We start from the raw sequence: 24,525 nt of genomic DNA on the forward strand, positions 1-24,525 counted from the left end.
ATTACTGGTATCTATCACTGTATTATCTACAACTATAGAATCACAATGAGTTCTCATGCAAACACAACCTTTCCCAATATATACAAGTACAGTTTCAAGAGTTTCATTAGAATGTATCTCAAAGCAGCAAATATTTTGCTTAGTGTCAATACAAATGTCTTGGGCATGCACAATACATGTATTTTAATCAATTGTTTGCCACTTTCCTTCCTTTTGATGGGCCCATACTTTATGCTCTTTAGGATAAAGCATAGTTCCATTATGATTGAGTCCTAATGCAATGATTGGATATACGTTGTATATGGTGGCATTACTTATAGTAAGTATAAAGGCAACAATTTTATCATTTTCTGCATAATGGGTAAAGTTGACTAATTGCCACCATGCTTGAAACTCTTTTTCAAATTCTGAAGCATTATTCCAAATCAATTTTCGAATTTCAGTGGGCAAAGTTCCTCCTTCTCCCTCTCCAATAATAGCTGCTGCTACAGATTGTATCTATAACTGCTCTTGGATACAGCTCAAGGCAAGGGAGGTATTGCCTTGGGCTTTTCCAAGGGCATTTACAATTAATTGATGATCATTTTCCTCACTTTGTTCCCAATGGGGCAAAACATCTGATAGAAGCCATTGATTTGCTCCTAAAGCCAATAAGGATGATTTTATTGGTTGTTCCAGTCTCCTTAGATCATCTGTAGTAGCAGTTATTCTACTCATTAAGACCTCATCATCATTGCTATTTAATATACCTAATCCTGTCCCTAATAACCCGGTTGCATCCCATGGCCCTCTTTTAGGGACCAACTAGGGTCAAAGAGAATTTGTTGTTGAATTATGTAAGGGTCTGTATTGAAGATGGAAGGAGTTAGACCAACGGGAGGCTGAGTCGGTTTGTTTTCAAATATCTGCAGGGGCAGAGGCTTCTTATACTTTGACCATGAATTCAAATAGTAATTCTGTGCCTCTGTAACCCCAAAGACAGTACACAATTATAGGTTTGGTGAAAGTAAAATTGTTTCAGTTATTTTGGAAACTGTCTTATTTTCAGTAGACCGATTATAAGTGGATCGGTTAGTTATTCGACAACCAATTTGTATTGTCTGTCCAGACATGGCTTGAAGTTCAGCCATTCTTACAGAATTGTTCCAACTCCATTCATCTTTTGAAAATATTTTGTTTCCATGTAGAACTGAAGTAGAGAGATTTAGGTCTTTTCTGTTTTGAGATGTTCCAGTGACTGTGCTATACTGTGACAATACATGGTTAAATGCCATGGTGAAACACCTCAGCTCCATGAACAGCCACAGTAGCTAAGTTTCCTTTAAAGTCTGTAATTGCATCAAGGTCAGGGTAAAGCACAGCATTATTAATCAAAACTATTGATTCGTCATCTTCCAGCCGTCCATATACAGTTTGCTCAGGGTTCCCATAAACACAAAAGAAAATAAAATATGCTCGGTTGTATTCAACCGGCAGGATTAGAAAGAAGGTGAAATAACAATCTTTGATTTCCCATGCATAGAAATATTTGGGAGTAGTTAGCACTATTACTACTGTTAGATACACAGAGGGCTTTCACTATCTCTGCCATGTTTGGAACTGCAGCAGTCAAAGGTGTAGTGTTAGCATTCAACTGTCTGTAATCCACTGTAAAATGCCATTGCCTGGTTGGTTTCTTTACTGGCCACACCAGTGAATTGTAAGATGAATGGGTCCTTTTAATAATGTCTCTTTTTTCCAATTCTGTTACCACCCGAGGAGCGGCTGAGGGAGCTGGGATTGTTCAGCCTGGAGAAAAGGAGGCTCAGAGGCGACCTTATTGCTCTCTACAGGAACCTTAAAGGAGGCTGTAGCGGGGTGGGGGTTGGTCTGTTCTCCCACGTGCCTGGTGACAGGATGAGGGGAAATGGGCTAACATTGCACCAGGGGAGTTTTAGGTTGGATGTTAGGAAGAACTTTACCGAAAGGGCTGTTAAACATTGGAACAGGCTGCCCAGGGAAGTGGTGGAGTCACTATCCCTGGAGGTCTTTAAAAGACATTTAGATGCAGAGTTTAGGGATACGGTTTAGTGGAGGACTGTTAGTGTTAGGTCAGAGGTTGGACTCGATGATCTTGAGGTCTCTTCCAACCTAGAAATTCTGTGATTCTGTGATTCTCTCACTACATGAGGACGGATTAATAGCTAAAAGAAGATACAAGTCAAAACAAAAGCACACCCACTGATTTCACCTAACAGGAAATTAATGCCTGATGACTAGCCATGGAACCATCTTTTCAATCTTGTTTTCAATCTTGTTTTCTCAAGGAACACAGAAAATTCCCAGGGGGTTGAGCAGTACAAACTTACTTTGTCTGCCAGTCTCCATGGATAGCCCACTCACTCATTAGCTGGCTGACTCCCTGGAAATAGGCTGGGAAGCAACAATTCTACAGGAAGAACCAAATGCAGAGGCAGAGAGTTAATTTTAAGAGCTGGCTTTTGCCTGCAAGTCATCACTTATTGGAATAGTGGGAATCAATGATACTGCACCATGGGCTTAGGTAGCATGGTGATAAAAGTCCATCGTGACTTAAAAAAATCTCAAAGTCCATCATAAAGTAAAAGAGTGTATTCAGATTCTGTTTTACAAGCCTGTGTGCATTCATGAATGTTTTGTGGTACTGCTCTGCTGTATTTTTTATGCCTGGTTGTTTAGGTTTAATGGCAGAACACTGCAATGTGGCCATATATGTACACTACTTTAGGTAGAAGATTTCTGCTTACAATAAAGCTTGATAAACAGCTAGAGAACAGTTTTCTTCCTACATTTGACTTAAAATATCCAATTTCCTTCCTCCACCCCCCCAGGAAAAATTCATAAACTCAGGAATAACAGAATTGTCTTAGAAAAATCATTCCAATTACTGAATTCACTTATCTTTTTCAAGTGTACCAGGCTTGTGGAAAAGTAACTAGAACAACTCTGAACTGGGACTTAGTTTTGTAGATGTTGTTTTTTATTAATCCTCTTTATTAATCCTTCTTTCTCATATTCTAACAATGACTAAAAATCCAACCGTACCATTTGCTAATTAACTGAGAGGTTTTCAGGCCTGTACATTTCAGATCAGATGTACATAGTTACACTTCTGTATAAGGCCAGATGCCTCCACTGATAGTTTTGCCATTTTATTCATTTGCTGGTGAAAGATATACACTGAATACAATGGGTGGCTTCAGCTCACTTCTCCAGAGTTGTTCTTCCAATTTACATGGAATACCCAAGTACCTTTCAGAGTATTAATCCATTTTATACTCAAAGCTACTTCCATCTCTGATTCCTTCTTAAACAGAGTAAATAAGACATTATAAGTCACAAATTAGTGACGTGCTTCGACACTTAAGTTATACCTTGTACAAATCCTTTTCCATAGACTTTTCCAATTGGAATAGTGACAGGCCTTTACAGTAATACAGTGACAATGGGCATTCAGAGCTCAGCATGCCATGCAGAAGTCTGTGGCACACTCAGGATCTGAGGCTCCAATCTTGTCATTTTCCTTTGTCAATGTTAGGCATATTTTCTCTTCAGAAAGTTGGGAGGATGAAATTTAACCACCTGAAAGTTAGTGTTTATTTAATGAAGTGTGGAACGTTGAAAACCTCTCAGCTTTGCTCTCCTCTTGCTTTCATTCTAATAAGTCCTTCTCCTTTAACTTCTTTGGAAGACAAGGACAACCTGTGTTGGTCTTACTTATCTAAATATATTTCTTAATTCTATGCAGAAAGATCAGAAATGTTAGGTAGTTGAGTAGTATTGCTAATGATGTTGACAAAGGGTTCATTAATAATAAAAATTACAGAATCACAGAATCACAGAATTTCTAGGTTGGAAGAGACCTCAAGATCATTGAGTCTAACCTCTGACCTAACGCTAACAATTCCCACTAAACCATATCCCTAAGCTCTACATCTAAACATCTTTTAAAGACTTCCAGGGATGGTGACTCCACCACTTCCCTGGGCAGCCTGTTCCAGTGTCTAACAACCCTTTCAGTAAAGAAGTTCTTCCTAACATCTAAACTAAAACTCCCCTGGTGCAACTTAAGCCCATTCCCCCTCATCCTGTCACCAGGCACATAGGAGAACAGGCCAACCCCCACCTCACTACAGCCTCCTTTAAGGTATGTGTAGAGAGCAATAAGGTCGCCCCTGAGCCTCCTTTTCTCTAGGCTGAACAATCCCAGCTCCCTCAGCCGCTCTTCATAGGACTTGTTCTCCAGGCCCCTCACCAGCTTCGTCGCCCTTCTCTGGACCCGCTCAAGCACCTCGATGTCCTTCTTGTAGCGAGGGGCCCAAAACTGAACACAGTACTCGAGGTGCGGCCTCACCAGAGCTGAGTACAGGGGGACGATCACCTCCCTAGCCCTGCTGGTCACACTGTTCCTGATACAAGCCAGGATGCTGTTGGCCTTCTTGGCCACCTGAGCACACTGCTGGCTCATATTCAGCCGACTATCCACCATCACTCCCAGGTCCTTCTCTGCCAGGCAGCTCTCCAACCACTCATCTCCCAGACTGTAGCTCTGCTTGGGGTTATTGCACCCCATGTGCAGGACCTGACACTTGGCCTTGTTGAACTTCATGCAGTTGACCTCAGCCCATCGGTGCAGCCTATCCAGATCCTCCTGCAGAGCTTTCCTACCCTCGAGCAGATCAACACACGCACCTAACTTGGTGTCATCTGCGAACTTACTGAGGGTGCACTCGATGCCCTCGTCCAGATCATTGATGAAGATATTAAAGAGGACGGGCCCCAGCATCGAGCCCTGGGGGACGCCACTAGTGACTGGCCTCCAACTGGACTTGACTCCATTCACCATGACTCTTTGAGCCCGGCTATCCAGCCAGTTTCTAACCCAACGAAGCGTGCGCCAGTCCAAGCCACGAGCAGACAGTTTCTTGAGGAGAATGCTGTGGGAGATGGTGTCAAAAGCCTTGCTGAAGTCAAGGTAGACCACATCCACAGCCTTTCCCTCGTCCACCCAGCGCGTCACTTTGTCATAGAAGGAGATCAGGTTCGTCAAGCAGGATCTGCCTTTCATAAACCCATGCTGACTGGGCCTGATCGCCTGCTTGCCCTGCAAGTGCTGCGTGATGACTCTCAGGAGGATCTGCTCCATGAGCTTCCCCGGTACTGAGGTCAAACTGACAGGCCTGTAGTTTCCCGGGTCTGCCCTCCGGCCCTTCTTGTAGATGGGCGTCACATTTGCTAGCCGCCAGTCAAGCAAATTGTGACAAAAATTTTGTCACAAAAATTGTGACAAGATTTTTTTTTCTTGGTGTTTTTAAACCAAGAAGTTGCTTAAGGTTGTAGCGAAAACCCAAATTATCTCACAAATAACTGTACATAACAATCCTAGTCTGTGTGTTTGGACAGAATGCACTTGAACTAATGTTTTTCTACACTGTGTTAGTAACCAGTGACAATATGCCCAATTCCCAAAGCAGTGGTGTTAATGACAAAGAACATAACTGTTAAATTAAAATAAATTAACCTTTTAATCTTGAATACACCTGCTGATAGTTTTGTTATACACACACTGTAATTATTGCACAGCAAAGGCCTGTTCACTCAGGTGGAATAATGGACGAGGATGAATAGTTTTCTAATATGTCTTTCCTCATCCTTCTGATGTTATTCTTGTACTGGTCTGGGAAACCCTGATTTTAATTTTTAACTTTGCAGATACATGTTGTCAAATTTCCATTGCTCTTGACAAGCACTGGATTACAAAGATGCATAAATATACACAGGATTCCACTGAACTTTACATGGCAGTAAATATTTAGTTCACAGTCAGCCCAGAGTTAAAGAAGCTAATGCAAGTAAAATGCATCTTATATATAAAATAATCTTATGTACATTAAGAATTTTATTTTATTTTGAAATTAGTGAGAGTTATGTTTCAAAGCGTGAATTTTGACCTTGAGCTACAGCCCCCAGGATACCTGTTCTTATTTTCGAGGAAGTCCAACATATGAGTATACCCTGTAATTGTTGGTCATGGACTTACATAATAAATTGGAGCGCTGTTTTTGAATGCAGAATGCCCCAGACTGACAATTTCCAGTTTGTCAGCTTACAATGACCTGTGATTCCTAAGGTTACAGTCAGGCTGAGTTTTCCTGTTTTTTTTGTTGTAAAGCTGTGTTTTTTAAAATCTGAAGAGCCTCAGTTGTTGCAGAACCGGTCATTTTGTCTCAAAAGGAAGGGCATGGAAAAAATCATTAGCCACCAGAAGTTTCTGTATCATGGATTCAACAGCACATAACTATTGAAAGTTATTTGCATCCATTTTCAGTTTTTCCCTTAGGCAAAGTTACGTTCTAGAATGCTTCCTCCAGGTATGGAAGTTTCATACATAGTAACTTTTTGACAGAAATCTGCTAATGTATTGAATAAAAACAGCATGCCATCTGACATAGGTGATGCTTGACCTGCACACCACTGGCTGAAGAAAAAAATATAGGACAGTAACACTATGCTTGCTCTGGTTCACTTTTCTCTAGGTATCTGTTGCTAGCCTCTTTTGGACTGTAGTGGGTTTACATGGCAAGGTTTTGGTAGCAGGTGACTGCAGGGGTGGCCTCTGTGAGAAGAATCCAGCAGCTGCCCCATGTTAGATATGGGCCAGTTTCAGCCAGGTCCAAAGAGACCCACCACTACCTGGAACTGAGCCAATAAGTGATGTTGTTTACGCCTCTGTGAGAGCAAATTTAAGAAAGGGAAAAAAAAAAACTGCTGCGCTACTGCAGCTGGGAGAGCAAGGAGTGAGAAACAGCCTTGCAGCCCCCAAGGTGAGTGCAGCAGGAGGGCAGGAAGTGCTTCAGGCATTCAGCAGCAGTTCCCCTGTGGCCTGTGGAGAGGCCCCTAGTGGAGCAGGCTGTCCCCCTCCAGCCCATGGGTCCCACATGGAGCAGATCTCCACACTGCAGCCCCCCGTGGAGGAGTGAGGTGGAGGAGTCCCCGGTGGAGCAGGTGGATGTGGCCTGGAGGAGGCTGTGGCCCATGTAGAGCCCCCACAGTAGCAGGCCCCGGGCCAGAGCTGCAGCCCGTGGAGAGGAGCCCACGCAGGAGCAGGGGATCTGTGGGGAGCTGCCGCCTGTGGGGGACCAATGCTGGAGCAGTTTGCTCCTGAAGGGTGGATGGACCCTGTGGTACGGATCCAGATGGGAACAGCTATACTTTAAAAAAAAAAAAAAAAAAAAAAAAAAAAAAAAAAAAAAAAGGGTACATATTTCTTCTAACTCTTGTGTGTCTTGTAGAAAACTCATTGTGATGTCAAGAAAGTGCATTTCATTACCTAAAATCTGAACTCTTTCTGATTTTGTTCTGGACTTTGGGACTACAGAGCTGCACAGTATATGAAAAAGAAAACATAAAAGCAAAAATCTCTGTATTGTACAGATTTAAGAAGTAAGACTGAAACATGGATATAATGAAAAGCTCTGGGAAAACTGTGCAATATTGACTAAACCCACATTTCAACAGAGAGTTCACTGACACTCACCACCAGGATCAAATGTGGTGTAGAGTCCACATGGACACCAGGGTTCTTTCAGGATCAGTAACTGCTGCTACTTTATTGATGATGTGACTTCATTATCTGTGTTGCATCCCCATACCAAGGACAGGTTCCCTTCTTATACCATTCGCCCCCCAGCAGTCCTTTTCCACTAACTATTCCTTGATGAACAACTTTGCCTGGCAACAGCAAACACCCAGCAACTTCCACGCCTTAACGGCTGGAGAGCAAGGAACCTGAGACGACAAGGTGTCTCCTGAATCACCCTTCTTTGATCCCCCTACACTCTTTGCAATCCTGATGGCCTCATCATTAAGAGCCCCATGTTATCACCAACCACGGGGCTTGTCAACCCCCATGGCCACACTCCCACAAAATGTCATATAGGTACCTTGCAAACTTGATAGATAGTTTTCATCCTAATAATATTTAAACAAGCAATAAATCTGTTTCCCATGAAGAATTTTTTAGTGGAAATTAGCAAAAGTAATGAATCCAGTTGGTTTGTGCTGTATCAACTGGAGTTTCAAATGTGCTCCAGAACAGCACAGCATGCAAGCTAATGGCACAAATCACTTGTGCCTGTAATTGTAGTGAAAAGAGATTTGATGAAGGTTGGCAAAATTAGAAACAACAATTCAAGCATCCTTGTGATAAAAGCTCTTGAGTTATATTCCATATATATATATTTATATAGAATATATATATATATATATAAACATTAACATTTGGGAATGCAGCTGAACAGGAGGTTGGGAGTATCCATTTCCAAAGTTTGTGCCAACATCAATATAGGTAACTAACAGAGCTCTTTCTAGCCATAGTCTTTGTCCTTTATTACGCTATGAATCTTTCCATAGTCTGCTCTTCCCTCTAACTCCTAGATCAATTCCAGGAACACAGCTGTGTGGGAAAGGAATTCTCTCATGCTATTTGGGTGACAGTTGCAGCGAGTGAAACTAGTCGCCATGTCCAGGCTGACCTCTGTGTTGCTTTTGCAGTGCTAGGCATCCTAAAGGAAATAAAAGCTGACAATGGCCCAACCTATGGTAGTCACTCCCTTCAAACCTTTTTTCAGACTCAGGGTATGGACACATCACAGGAATTCCTCATTCCCCCACAGGTCAAGCCATTGTTGAGCAAACACATTGTACCTTGAAAGCACTGCTAAATAAATAAAAAGGTGGAGACACCCGGAAATACCACAGAACAGGTTGGGAGAGGCACTTTACGTAATGAATCACCTATCATTACCCTCTCCTCACAAAGAGGTACAGCCCATAATAAAACATTACAAAAATATGAATTCCACACTGTCACAGGTGCCACAATCAGAGCAGGCCTTAGTAATGGAAAAAAAAAAAAAAAAAAGAAATACAGGTTTTTGGGAGGGACCCCAGCCTCTAATAACTTGGGGTCGAGGATATACTTGTGTCTCCACAGGCCATGGACCAAGATGGGTACCAGCAAGGGGGGTAAGGCCTCCTGGTTGGCCTCCTCCTCACAATTGCTGCTATCATCGGTTATTGCCAGCCCTGGGTCTCCATCCAACCATGCCACAACCTCTGGGTCATGCTCACCAACAAGACAGGACAAGAAGCAATGTGCCTGTCCCTGATTAGTGCTAACGACCCGTTTACAACATGTCTGGTGGGGAACCCTGCAGATAACAAAGACTGGACCATCTACTTACTGCAAGCACCCCTAGAGCCACAGGAATTAGATATCCTGGGATGTGTAACAGCAACAGCATGTGTAAGGTTCAATTGCTTGGGCAAAAACCAAATCATGAAACAAATGGTCAACACCACACTTGCTCCTTATTGCAATGCATCTCTTTGGTGTAATTATACAAAACTGTAATAGTATCATTCCTTGCGCCAGGAGCCGCTCTGCGCTGCTGTGGGATCAACTGTGGAATGGATGCCCCTAGGTGCACCCCGAGCATTTTCCTTGGAGGGGTCTCCACTCTTAGCTGCTCACCACGGGAATAGACAAGGAATTCCTGAAGCTGTGGACAAATTATTCTAAGTGATATTTTCTTGTGATATGAATGAGAAGTGGAAGAGGCCTCTTTGCATGATTGTATGATTGTGCTGTGCAAGTGAGATGCAGCAATGCTGCAAAGCAACATGCCTAGCGCTTGGTGGCTTTTTGACTGATGTAGATTCTAGTAGGCACACTACTCTACAATTGTAAGTCTGCACATGATTCTCACCGTGTTGCTTATTGTACCGTGCTTATCGCAATGTTTGTGATGATTGATATAAAAATCTATATAAAGCGTTTGGTTGGTTGAAAATAAAAAAGGAGGAACTGTGGGAAAGGAATTTGCAGGTGGCTTCACGCTGTTTCACACATTCCTGAATTAGCAATAATGAGGAAACAAGCGGTAGAAACAAAAACTTGAGCAAGGTTGAGATAAAGTAAATTGGTTACAGTGTTAGAGATGAGCTTTGGGCAGTGGCCAATTGCTGGCTGGCTCAAGGTGCATTTCTGAGGGTCTCTAACCAATTGTATGATGGATCCGGCCTGTGGACCACGCATGGGTCTACAGGGAAAGTAGTATATGTAGTAGTGAAAAAGGGCAATAAACGTTTCCTGTTCAAGAGCCATCAAAAGTCCATGTCTTTCATCCCTTCACAGCTGCAACCTTGTTTTTCACCCATGTGCTTTTTTGTTTAATGTCTGTTTTGTTCCATTCTGTCTGGATTTTGGCTCATATTTCACCGACTATTCCCCAGGCTGGTTGCCAGCACCCATGGACACCTCTTTGATACAGCCTTCTTAAAATTTTGTGACAGACCAGCTCTTTGTCACCATAACAGCTCCCATCTCGGTGTACTCCCCTCAGACATCAGCCATGGCCCTTCATCATCCATCAGATGGCCTTTAAGCCATCTGGCCTCAGGATATCTGCAGTATATCCAACAAGCTCTGCAAAGGAATTAGTAAGAGGATACTATCTCAGAAATGCTCTGTCGGAGCTGTACTCACTTGACTTTGCTTACTGTGACTGAGCAATAAACCTTCAGAATTGAAAAAGGCTCAGTGGAGATGGGCAAAGGTGATGTTGATATGTTCATGAAGCTCAGGGAATGATACAGGTGTCAATGACCACAGCTGTTGCAAAGAAGCTGACTTTATCTCTACACAATTGGAAAAAGGTGGTGTCCTTTTTTTAGATAAACCACTATGTCAATTGAGTGGATCAGCTGGTAGTGCAAATGTTCTCTCTGAGTTTGTTAAAAAAATACAACTGTCCCCTTGTGTTAGCCTGACCTGCATGGGAGGTGTGAGGGAGGTGAGGGTGAATATATGGTTTAGCTCATCATAGAGCATAAAAATTAAACAGCTAGCAAAAGCATTTCAAAGACAGCAATTGGCTTGAGCAGACTTCAACCCACATATTCCTTTCTGGCAATGGGGCATGCCCGGCCTTGTGATGATGGACTTATTATGGAGACTGGTAATAGGAATCTCATCAGTGTTGTCATTGAACTGCACATTGGAATTGCTATATTTTGCCAAGTGTAACTTATATTTCTGTTGTATTTCATTATATACTTAATCACTCCGCTATATCAGAAATCCTATGTGAACACCAAACATGTTCAGATAAGTACATTTGGTATTAAGCATTGCACCCTCTATGCTTGTAAAGTGTAAAAGAATCTGGTTAGACAGTATTGGACTGACACTTATCTGCACAGAAACATATGTGCCAGGTGATCTTTCAGCAGCTTCACTGTACTCTTGGTAAACTCGTCTTATAGGAGAAGATGGCTACTTGCTATTTCTCAAGGTTCATAATTTTTCCTTCTTTCTTTCTGGAAAAGGAATAATCTTGTGTTTATCAGAGGGTCAGAAAATCAGCCTCAGAGAATCACAGGTGACAAATTTTGTGCTTAGCTAGAAAAAGAAAAGGTAAGTGGGAGATCACATGGAAAATTTTTACAAAGAATTGACTGTTTTGTCCTCATACAAACTGCAAGCCTTTCTGTATTGCAAATTCCCACACTTTCTGTCTATATTGTTTGGTTGCTTGCGCAGAGAATTATCCCAGAAGGATGACATTATCTGTGTTTTTAGCTGCTCAGATTGTGCCTCTCTGTTCTGTGCTCTGTGATTTCCTTGCCTTGCTGCAACATACCTAAAGAAACCTTTGCTTTCTTGAACTTTTCAAGATAATCCAATCTATAAATAACACAGGCATGCAAAGAATATACTGGACCATAACATTGTGCAAGCAATTTGGTCTAAATGATCTTGCTCTGATTTCTGGCATGTCATTTTGTAATTTAATGGTTCACATCAATTCCTTGTCCTGAGAAATTAAACTTATCATAAACACATTGAACAAAGTTGAAATGAGAGTACTGCATATGCGGTATACTCATTTTTCTAAGTGATTGCTTTTACTGTCTAGTTTTACATTAAAAGTAGCCTGCTGGAAGACAGGTGCTGCACCTGAAGTGAAAGCCTGCTAGGAAAAATATATTCCTAAATATACATTTAATAATATTATATATAAAAGAAAACATAAATAATGCTACAGAATCATATGCTACAATTCTAAATATTTTCTATTGGTAGGAGAAATTTCCATAGTATTTTTTCAGCCTAAAAATTACAATAAAATAAAAAAAAAAAAAAGCTGTAAAATATATTACAACTTACATTTTCACCTCATGCAGGAAAGTAAAGCAAAATAGCAGAGAAGGCTACATTTGAGCTGCATTTCCAAATTGGATAATTTCATGTAATGTTTAAGGTAAGAAAAGGGGGAAAGAGAGGATCTGTGTGTTGAAATAAAAGTCATAATTGACTTATGTAAATGGATTCTGCATTTCTTCCAAATGAATATGCTCTTATTCAAAACATTAAGGATAAAGGCCAAAATCTCAAACGAGCTTGTTTTGATCAGCCATCTTAAGTCATAGATAAGTCATAGGTAAGAGCATTAATGGTCTGATTTAGCAAGCATCTGAAAGAATAATAAGCTGAAGATCTGTGTATCCATGCTGAAATGTTCTTTAAAAAGTCAAATTTCCAGGCAATTAATATATATATATATATATAAATATATATATATATATTTTTTTTTTCTGTGTTAAAATTATCCAGAAGAACTCAGCCTTTCCCTTAATCGTTTAAAGGGAAACAGATTTTGATGGGGGTGACTTGACTACTTAAACTGCAAATATTGGATTCTGAGCACTGTCAGAAGGATTTCTTTGATTTTCAGGCTGATTGCAGACAAAGTGTCATCAAAGAAAAAGTGAAATAAATTCAGATACTGCTTCACCCTCTATCAAACAGCAAACATACATGCCACCCTTCTCATAATACAAATATTGAAACACTGACAGCATTGGTTTGGATAACAATGAAAAGAATAACAAACATTACCTGTCACTTCTACACTAGAGCAGTTAATTTTGGCAATGCATTGCCAGAAGTGTTGTATTCTGGATTTAAGTCTCTAGCTCTCAGCTTGTTTTATTGTATTCAAATTATAAAGAGAAAAATGCAAAATAAACAGAATATTTACCTCCAAATGAGCATAAATTACATGTTTGTCATCTACTTATTTATAACAAAAGGGGATGGAACATGAATTCCACAGAGAAGACCTTTTTCATTCTAATAACACTACTGCTTTACTGATTGTTTAAAATGAGTTACAAATATTTTAAATATATTTGATTTTACTGGTTGAGGACTTATATGAATTTTCTAGCTAAATTCATATGTCATGTTACAATTTTAGTCCTGTGCTCAGAAAGTAAGGAACCACAGATGATTGAAAATGATATTTAAAGGAAGAGCCCTGAAATATTCTGGATGTTGAGGTGCATGAAAACTGTGTACATTCTGTAACACACCTCTTTGATGGAATAAGGTCTCTTAAGTCTGGGTTAATTATGTAATATGAAGTTTTAAGTAATTTATCAGAACATTTATTTGAATCCGTAAAGCAGTACAAACCATACTTTTAAGAATGAAATTATTTAGAACCTCCTATAACAAGATCAAAACATCATCCTCACAATGATTTAAAAAAAAAAAAAAGGCAAAAAAAAAGGCAAAATAAATGAAGTTTTCTAAAATGGATGATCTCTTGGCTGAAGCTGGAGCCTACACTAGAAAGTACTTCTCCTAACCAAGAACATACATTGTCAAAACTGATGCAGATGTCACAGTAGCCTTGAAATGTTCCTGTAGTTCCACACAACAGTGGTCTACATGATATATGGAGTTGAGCAGTTTCATCTCTTATTTCCAGCAGCATCAGCCAGGGGAAGCACTACTAGCTCTTCTACCTCCCATCAACAACAAATTCAGCCCCATGACAGCTGAGGATTGATGAAGATTAATTTCCTTATACTAGGTATACAGAAGGATAATTATCTGCCTCCACACTGAGTACAAACAAAATGTTATATATAGTAATTTCTTGATGACAATCTAAAGCCTGAAATGAGCCAGCTGTGGATGTATTTTGAAAACTGATGTTATCTTTCTGTCATTTTCTGTGCAGCACATGGGTCAGACTGAAAACCAGCCCACCTCCAAGAAGTTGACTGTAGCAGAATTCAATCTTAGCCAATTTCTTGTGCTTTGTTTTCCAGTGCTCGTTTCCCTGGAAGCAGAGAAAGAAGAAGCCCCTGGACTGCTTTCTTCTTTACAAAGGAGTTACGTTACCTGGGTGCATAAGAGGTTACAGCTACCAGGTACTGCTGCTCAAAACAGTCTCAGACATCAGTCTGGGATATACCAACAAATTGTTATGGATGTTTACTGGAGTAGCAAAAGATAAAACAGACTGATGACATGGGTACCAGCTTCAGGATTCTGAGCAATACAAGGAGAAAAAAAAAAACAACCGAAGACATGAGAATGAATGTGATGTCAAGTGGAGAGCTATATAAAGCTACATTTAAATATGTGCTTTACCAGAAGATATTGAAATATAAAATCAGTTGTTAAACCACGGAAATGTGACATTGAAGCAACAGGATAGATCACAGTAATATCAACTGGATTGTAGTTCATACGGATTTGTTTTCTTCTTCATATTTAAATAATCTATAATGTATTGATTCCAAGAAACTTTCTTTACATACAGATTCCAAATTATAACCAGACATAAAGTGCTTGATCTTCTGGTGTTTGTTTGTTTTGGTAGTGGTGGTTATTTGTTTGTTTTTAAGGATAGCATCCATTACTTAGACAAGTTTTCCTGTCCATGAATCCAGAGCAAGTCTGACACATCACACTTTGAGAAGAAAATTGTTAGAAAAGCCTCAAAGGACATGAGTTGCAGATTAACTTTGAAACTCGGACTATAGACAGTAATTTTCAAAAGCGATCAAATTAAAAATACTCATTAGGACACCAGTCCCAATGTGGAGGCAAATCTTAATAAGTCTGGGGACTTATATTGGTTAGTAATTCCTGCAATTGAAAGGAATGTTTTCAAAAATCATGCTGCACTGATGTATCTCAATTTGGGCAATCCAAACCTTAGATGTCTTCAAGTCACTTGCGAAAATTCAGGTTGCAGATAGAGTTAACAATTTTCACGTGTATGCTCTCTTCAGGAGAGATACACATTCCTCCCAATCAAAGTGCAACCCAATGCTCTGGGAAGGATGTCTCTTTATTCTTTGGAATCAGTATTTTTAATACTTGTTTCTTTTTTAATTTGATTGCAGCTCAGTCTGAAGTTGGTTAAGAGATTCAATCTTCCTCTGCCTTTCAAAAATGAGAGATGGTGCATCCAATAAATGGATGCAGGATTCTGCTTTCACTTATGTTACTACAAGTCTAGTATAATACTATAAAAGTTTGGTGTCACTGAGCATTTAACAGTGGTTGAGTTCAATCAATTGTAACAGCACTACTCCGTTATAATTTAACGGCATGTTGTCTTGAGAGAGTATTGAAAATGATAATATACATAGGAGAAAGGGGCCTACATGCTTTATTATTTCAACATGTATCACTTTCCACTGCCTGCGTTATATTCAGTTCTTGTTGTATCCTCCTCCCTGGCTAGATCATGACTGCTGATCAAATAAACCAACAGACATGAAAAACAATTAGCATGGACAGGACAAAGAGATGAGGCAGCAGGAAGACATTTTGTTATGTATTCATCAAAGGTCTCCTTTGACTTTGTAGGCCAGTAATATTGTCTGAACGTGGTATTTCTGAAGGCACGACACAGCAAAAGTTGCTTTCTATTGTCAGCCACTAATACAAGCACATATGTAATATTCTCACAGTTATTAACAGTTTGCAGTACTAGTACTTCCCAGACCAGAAATATCTTTTGTGACTGGCAGCCAGAAGCTTGTCTTTCTTCTGTTTAGCTTCCAGCCAATTTTTGAATCTATGTGAATTGCAGCACTCACATAGTTTACAGCAAGGAGGTCTTCACCTAGCAACAGGTCATGCAAAGACATACTTCTTTCTGTTGACCTTTACATGCCATCTGTTAGTTTCATGTTCTGTCCCTAGATATATATACACATACATATATATATATAATTATTTTTTTCTGTACATATATACATCCATATATACATATATGTGTATATATATACTCTGTGCATATTCTTGTTGGAATTAATGAAAATTATTTATATTTGTTTTTCCAGTACCAAATGATAAAAATAAGGAAAAAAAAAAAAAAAGCCATTCATTTTATCACTGAAATGGTGGAATCTACATAAACATCTAGGTCCTGATTGTTCTTTAATGTCTAAGTAGACTTTCAGAATAAAATATGCCAAATAATCCTAAACTTTACAATAGCAATTATTGCCTTATTAACACACACTCCTTAGCTCTGCTCTTCTGAGCTTTGCCTGACATGGTTGGGTACTGTCACAGCAATAGGAGCTGCTGGGAGATAGTGCCACAGCAGCACAACAAGCCCAGCACAGCAGACAGACGGTGTGTCACACCTGGAGCCAGAAGAAGCTTGCTGCATCTGAGGGAAACAGTATACGCGTGATAGGAAGACTGCTCCCTGGAGGAAATGAAGTGGGCTTGGCCTTCTCCTTTGTCACTCTGCTGTGTAAAGCCCTCCAGACCTCTGTCTTTGCACTTTCTGACTGCTTATCTAGGCTCTAATAGCTTCAGGGGAGACATGATTTCTTTTCTTGCGTTTGCAGGGTGCCAGTTTCAATAATTCTTCTGCTAAGATCCGTGCCAGAACATCATTGTATCAGACAAACAACAACATCCATCTTAATAAAGTCCATTGGCTTTTTTTTTTTATGAGCAAGTGTAACCTGAAGTTGAAGCCTGTTTTGTTTCAGGACAGACTACAGAGAGAGTGATTCTTTAGCACAGAGGCTTTAGGATAAAAAAATAAAATCCTCACCGCCCTTAGACTCATGTCCAGAAACAGCAGCAATCACCACAGTGAATTTTCTCCCAACACTTCTCAGTAAAACACTGTCTAATTCATAGGACAAAGTAATTATTTCAAACAGCCTTGGCATTAAAAACATTGCTTGGATGAGAAGCACCTTTTGTGGATGAATTAAAATCTTAAAATTAATTTAAATTAATTAAAATTGTTATAAATGAAGATACAACTCAATCTGAATTTATTCATATTTATAAAAGGCAAGTAAACAGTGCTGGGTGTGTGGGTAGTGTATGCTCATTGATGGCCTCATGAAGATGGGTTCGGCCAAACTCAGCAAACCGCTCAAAGAAGCTTGTACAGAAAGTCGCTGGAAATAGGCGCACTGGAGCTGGAAAGAAGCTCAAGCTGAGAGAAGCAGACCTGTGCACACAACCGTCCCTCGCTGCTAAGCAGTTGTGCATTATGGGGAATCATATGTCCTTAGAAACAAAGACTGTCCTCGTAACCTTACAGCTTATTGTCCTTATTAACAATCAGACAGTTTATGATCCTGAAATATGGGACCAAACTGAGGTCAAGGTGTGGGACTCTGCTACTAAAAATGACAAGGTAGCAGCGGGATTGCTCAGTACCTGGTGAGCAATCTCTGAGGCCTTAAAGAGCCGTGTGGGACCACAGTCAGAAACAGTGTGGTTTGCCAGATTGTGAGGATGCTGCGGACTCATTTACTGATCCGACTGCTATGCCATCAGCCCCTCTGCTGCTACAGCTATTGAAGGCTTTTGCTGTTATGCCCCCTGGTGACCTGGACGTGCCTTTTGACCCAGGCCCTATTGGCCTTGAAAAGGAGATGGATATATTTTTCTTCAATCCGGGAAGATTAGGATACCTAAGGCCTGAAGACTGAGTTGCTTGACAACTTAAAGCAAGATATATTGTTCCCATGACTAGCCCTGGAATTCTCCGGTGTTTGTAATCAAGAAAAGGAATGGAAAATGGAGACGGTTAAGTCATGAAACTTAAAGGATTGTTTGTTACCTTTTCTGATTGTACATATGTATAGGCATACTTGAGTTTAGTATGTAAAAGCAATGTTCTGTATATTTAGAATGTTCGATGTTTGTGTGTGCGTGTTGGTAGAGCATAGACTCCCCGTGCACGTAGCGCTGTTTACTTGCCTTTTATAAATATTACTAAATTCAGATTAAGTTGAGACTTCATTTATAACAGCAGAATGCAAGGGAGGGCACAGAGCTGGGCCAGGGGAGGCTCAGGCTAGGCATCAGGGAAGATTTCTTCAACGTGAAGGTGGTCAGGCACTGGAACAGGCTCCCTAGAGAGGTGGCTGGTGCCCCAAGCCTGTCAGGACAATGCCCTGACTAAAGCCCCCAGGCTTTAGGCCTGAACTGGTCAGGCAACAGGACTCATTGCTCTCTGTAGATCCCTTTCAATTTGTCTAGTCTAGTCTAGTCTGGTCTGGTTTCTTTGTATAGCCTGACCAAGAGGGAAGACAAAGCTTCAGGATATTTCATGCTGTGGAATTCTGGAATCCTCTTTCTTCAGGTCTGAAAAAGTCAATTGATCATATGGTAACAAAAGTCATCTTTTAAAGTCCACCATCTTTCTCTTGCTTATTCACAAGAATTTTAAACAGTGAGAACACTCTGCTGGTTCTCCTGAGTCTCCTTCTTTCCCTTTTTATTTATTTATATATACCACTTTGCTAAAAGAAGATGCAAAGAAGAAAATAAAATGGAGGCAGGCAGCTGAACTCAAACTCTTTTTGTATCTACAAAGAACTGCCACAAATTCATTAACTGTTTTTCTACTCAAAGTGTATTAGAATTGCATGGTTCATCTTATGTAATTAATACAGTTGAGTCTGGTTCATAATTTCTTGAACATGCATCATAAAATTTATGTCTCTGAATACTTGTTGCGATGATGTATCTGGCATCTGTTTTTGTTTCATTGTAAAGTGTCACCAAAGGCATATAAAACAGAGTTGATTGCCATAAATGACCGTGTAGAGGAGGTGGTTATGACCTGGAAGCCGCTGCCCATGTGATTTATGTCACAGTCTATGGGTGCTGATCAGGAGCCAACACTGTATGGAAATTACTAGTGACAGCTCAAACTTCTTCAGTTATTTAAATTTTTCACTGCCCTCTCAGGTCAGAGATGCCAATATAAAAGCATCAAAGGAGTACTGTGACACCTTATCTTATGCCCTGTTATTCTAAGTGATTGTGTAAAAATGTAATCTGCATCCTTTTTTCTGTCCAAAGATAAGCTGAATTCTTGATGCTCAATGTGAATCTGGCTATGAGGGTGAGTATGAACTGTAGACAAGTAAACATTTTTTTTTTTTTTTCTGTTACCTTATGTTAGGCAACAAACAAGAAACAACCATCATTTTTCTTCTCAGTTTTATGCAGTAGGGTCAAGTCTGTGCTTAAGATGTAGCATCTTCTGTAAAAACTGATGCCACTAAGCAGAAAGCATGGTTTTTTCTTCTGTCCTTTTGGTCTTAAGGACTTGACTCTTAGGAAGAAGAAGCCTTCCTCTCCCAGACCTGAGCTCTCTCCTGAAAAGCAGGGTGGTCCTTGCCTTCCAAACCTAACCAGAAAAGAACCATGAAGGCTGTTTCTAAATTTGTGTTTTGCTGGTCCCATAGGATTTGGTTAAAGAGGGAAGACTGAGATTAGGTGTGAGGAAGAAATTTTTCAGTCATCAGGTAGTGAGGCACTGGAACAGGTTGCCCAGGGAAGCTGTGGATACCTCATCCCTGGAAGTGTCCAAGACCAGGCTGGATGGGTCCCTGACACTCCTGCACATTGCAGAGGGTTTGGAACTACATGGTCTGTAAGGTCCCTTCCAACCCAATGCTTTGTATGATTCTATGATTCCTTGTGTTCTGGCTGCATATTACAAAACCTCACTTAACAAGGATTTAAAAATTGAATGAACTAATACACACCATTTTTTTTTTTTTTTTTTCAGAATAACTTTAGGGATTTCAAATGGTACCTGTGTCTTTCCAGGCAGATACCTGTAGTGGGTTTACGTGGCAAGGTTTTGGTAGCAGGGAGCCATAGGGGTGGTTTCTGTGAGAAAGATCTAGAAGCTGCCCCATGTTTGGGAAGGGCCCCATTGTTTTCCAGATCCGAGCCAATAAGCGATGTTGTTTTGCGCCTCTGTGAGAGCATATTTAAGACAGGGAAAAAACGCTGCGCCACACAGCAGCCGGGAGAGTCAAGGGAGTGGGAGAACAGCCTTGCACCAAGGTCAGTGTAGAAGGAGGGGGAGAGGTGCTCTAGGCGCCGGAGCAGAAGTCCCCTGCGGCCTGTGGTGAGGACCATGGTGAAGCAGGATGTCCCCCTGCAGCCCATGGAGTACCACGGTGGAGCAGGGTTCCACGCTGCAGCCCGTGGAGGAGACCACGGTGGAGCAGGTGGCCCTGCACCGACGGAGGCTGCTGCCTGTGGAAGACCCCTGCCGGAGCAGATTCCGGGCCGGACCTGTAGCCCGTGGACAGGAGCCCACGCAGGAGCAGGTGACCTGGCAGGAGCTGCTGCCCGTAGGGGAGCCAGGTTGGAGCAGTTTGCTCCTGAGGGATGGACCCCGTGGTACGGACCCATATCTGGAGCAGTTCTGGAAGAGCTGCTGCCTGTGGGAAGCCCACGCCGGATCAGTTCATGAAGGACTGCATCCCGTGGGTGGGACCCCACAGCACAGGGGACGAGAGTGACCGAGAAGGAGCGGCAGAGAAGAAGTGCTGTAGACTGACCATAACCCCCATTCCCCGTTCCCCTGCGCCGCTCGGGGGGAGGAGGTGGAAGAGGGTGGATGGGGGGGGAAGGTGCTTTTTTTTTTTTTTTTTCCTTTGTTTTCTCACTTCTCTCGCTTGTTAGTTGTAGGCAATAAATCTTACTATCTCCTTATGCCGAGTCTGTTTTGCCCGTTACAATAATTATTGCGTGATTTTTTCGTCCTTATCTCAATCCTTGAGCCCTTTTCACATATTTTCTCCCCATTCCTCTTTGAGGAGGGGGAGTGAGAGAGCGGCTGTGGTGGAGCTCGGCTGCCCACTCGAGCGGAACCACGACAATACCCTGGCACAGAAATATTAAAGGCCCAGTTTGGGATGGGAATACACTTGCTCTGTCCTTAGTCTCCACACTGTTTAATTCTTATTAAACTAAAATGATGTAAAACAACAAAACAAAACAAACAAACAAACACTTCTAATATATATATTAAAAAAGGCAGATCATGTCCTCTTACAACTATTCACCCATACTGTGTAGCTCTAGTTTCATTTGCATGCATTCTGACTAACAACTCTCTAGACTGAAGTTGTACACTTATCTACAAATGAAGTGCTTGAGGTAACAGTTATGCTGCCATTGCCCAGCCTTTTGTCTGGAGAAAACACCCTTGAAAAAAAAGAAAGCAGGAAGCATGAAAAATGAGAGAAATAACTAAAGCAGGTAGTAGTCTTGGCTAATCTGACCATTAGTGGCATACAGAACATTATTCATCCAAATTTTTAAGGGATGGAGAAATCATATGAAATTTCCCATAAGACAGGCTCTCTCTAACTCCACCACCAACACCACCACCCCACCACCCTGAATAATCCCCCATATCAACTGTTCAGTTTTGGACTGAAAAGAGCTACAGGAAAGAAATGAAGAAAAAAACATCTTCGTGAATAAACTGTGCCCATCCTTCCTTTGTTGCATTACCTCCATCCTTTTAGATCTGCTTTGTATCCCTTGGGAAACAGGAAGCAAAACTGTCTTCTCTCTGATTTTCTGACCCTCTTATCCTGGCAAAGGAGACATATTTATTTTGCATGACCGCCCTTTGCTTACTGATGATTTTGCTTTTTAATGAGAAAAATGGGTTTCTTTGCAAAGGGGAAAAAAAAAAAAAAAAAAAAAAAAAAAAAAAAAAAGCATTGCTAAAGCCAAATGCCTAAGCACTTTCAAAGCCTTGAAGTGCCTGAAGGACTTAAAAAAAATAGCCATTGCATGCATTTCTCCTTGAACATGCACTGTCAGAAACATAAAAAGGTACTTCCAAACTGCAGGAAAGGTCACAGTTCTTATTTCTAACAGCTTCCAAAAGGCCAAGCAGGTCTTAGGTGGACACCTAGAAAACTCAAAGACATTTTTATCTAAGGACAATTAATCATGAATGCAATTTTATGTTCCAGAGCCTATCAGCTTGCCTGAACTCTTTATAATGCATGATCAAGATAATTAGAGCAGTACACAATTTCCGGCTGCAAGCTCACAAGCTCTATTTGCCTACTTCAAAACACAAGTTCAACAATAACTAAGCATTCTCTGGCAATAGTTGCTAGATTTCTCACCTATTCTATAACTCCTTTTAAACCTGTTCAGAAATACTTGGTTTGCCTCATTTTAGCAGTATGGGATAGATAACCCCTATAAATCATGGAACTCAACCAGCTTTACTATCTGAATTACCTGTGCATACCACACCATTGAGGTATTACAATAATAATTAAACTAAATAGGTTTAACATCTGGCATTTGTGTCACTGAGGTGGCACATTGGACTTACCCATTTACTGTTTAGCACAGCTGATACTATTCCTCTCTGGATCAAAGAGACAATACCAGTAGCAAAAGACAAAATAAAGGATTGGCTGTGCTAGATGTGGGAATAAAGTCACAAGTGATTATTAGAGCATCTGGCTAGAGTGAGCTAGCCCTTCAGTTCTTAAACTTTCACTTTTACTTTTTATTGTAAAGAGCAGAACGTTGGCACTGAAGCTGAAAATGAACACCTGCCTTTTCTGCACCAGAAGTATGTACCACACACAACATTTCTCCCTTAATTCTCAGAGTAAAGACAACAAGGCAAAATGTTCCAGATATCATTTCTATGGTATCATATGATTTGCACAAATATATAGATATGAAATATATTTTTCTAAGGCAATAGAGAGTATTCTGAAAGTAATGGTGCACACGTATAAAGAAAGCATGGATTTCACTTCACGCGAGTAATTGATTTTATGCAGAGTACTGTATATGAAGTACTAGAATTGGAATAAAGAATCTAGAATTGAGCAAATGTGATTTCTATTCAGAAAAGAATGAGACTGTTTTAGTAAGCACATTTTTCCTTGGGACTTGCATTTACACAAGGCTTAGGTATTCATGATTTCAGGGCCAGAGACTTCCACATTTATTAGAGAGCCTGCTGTGTAACAACATTGTTCTAAGAGCATGGAGAATCAAAACACTTGTATGAGTATGTCTAATTCTCTTTAACCATAAATAAAAAATAATAGCTCATGGGATGCAGGTAGTACTCATTCTTATTATACTATCACAACTTAGAGCTGACAGAAGAAAAATATTAAATAAATAAATAAATAATAAACTAAACTAAACTAAACTAAACTAAACTAAACTAAAATAAAATAAAATAAAATAAAATAAAATAAAATAAAAGGTTCAAAACATATGAGTCCAGATCACTTTGAATAGCGACTGTTTTCTGCCTTTAAAAACATAGCTTTATCTTAGCTGCATCTGGAAATGGGATATCAAATCTGGTCAGTAATTGTTGTTTTTAGGAGCAGATAATTCAGCATATCCTAATGCTGCTTTAATATCCCCTGTTCAGAAAGAGAAATAGGCATGGTCAGACTGTCAAAAGTTGGTAGCACACTGCAAGTCTCAGCATACCTGGCTAAAAATGGATTTACTCTCCCACCCCAACCCCTTATCACAGTATTTTTCTATTTATGGCTACTGAAATTTGAATTTGTGAATAATGTAAAATATAGAAGCCATGTTTTCAGAGATAAGATGACTGTGCAAGAAATAGCTCAGACACTGAGAACTAGAATGTAGTTGGTTGAATATTACTTTTCAGAGGATATCTGCAAAGGATGAGTCTTCAAAGGATATATTCCCAATTAACAAATGTACATGTACAGTAGTCCATACAGCTGGCCCAGATATCATAAAACTACACTTAAAGAACACATTCCTATAGTAAAGCTGCAGCCACGTTTTAAATTGTCTGTAATGTCTTTAAGAACAGTCAAAGTTAAAATGCCACCTAATAGAATGAGTTTTAGAAAGTTCAAATTTACAGCTGAGTGGTGCATAAAATTCAGTTTACAGCCATGAACTACATATTGTGACTGGTAGTGCTGATGCATCCTTACTGGTAATAGGAGTCAATATTGGTGATAGAGTGGTAATTGACACCTAAAGAGTCTCTGAGAAGTGATTTGAGTAAGGCCAGTGGTGAGATTTAGAACTCACCACTTATAAACCAAAGGATATAATGAAAAAAATGAAAAGCACAGATATGATCTTGAGAATGAATTTATGCACTCTCCAGAAACACTACAGTGTTCAGGCAATAGCCCAGGATCATCCCCACAACTAGCCTCAGTCAATTTTACCAACTGGAAAAGAAAAAAAATAAAGAGAAAAAAAAATAGAAAAATAAAGCAGTTCTTAAGAGGGTCCGTCTTGCTGGTGTATAATCATAGAATCATACA

This window comes from Aythya marila (assembly GCF_965140915.1).
Source record: "Aythya marila genome assembly, chromosome: Z".
Lineage (NCBI taxonomy): Eukaryota > Metazoa > Chordata > Aves > Anseriformes > Anatidae > Aythya > Aythya marila.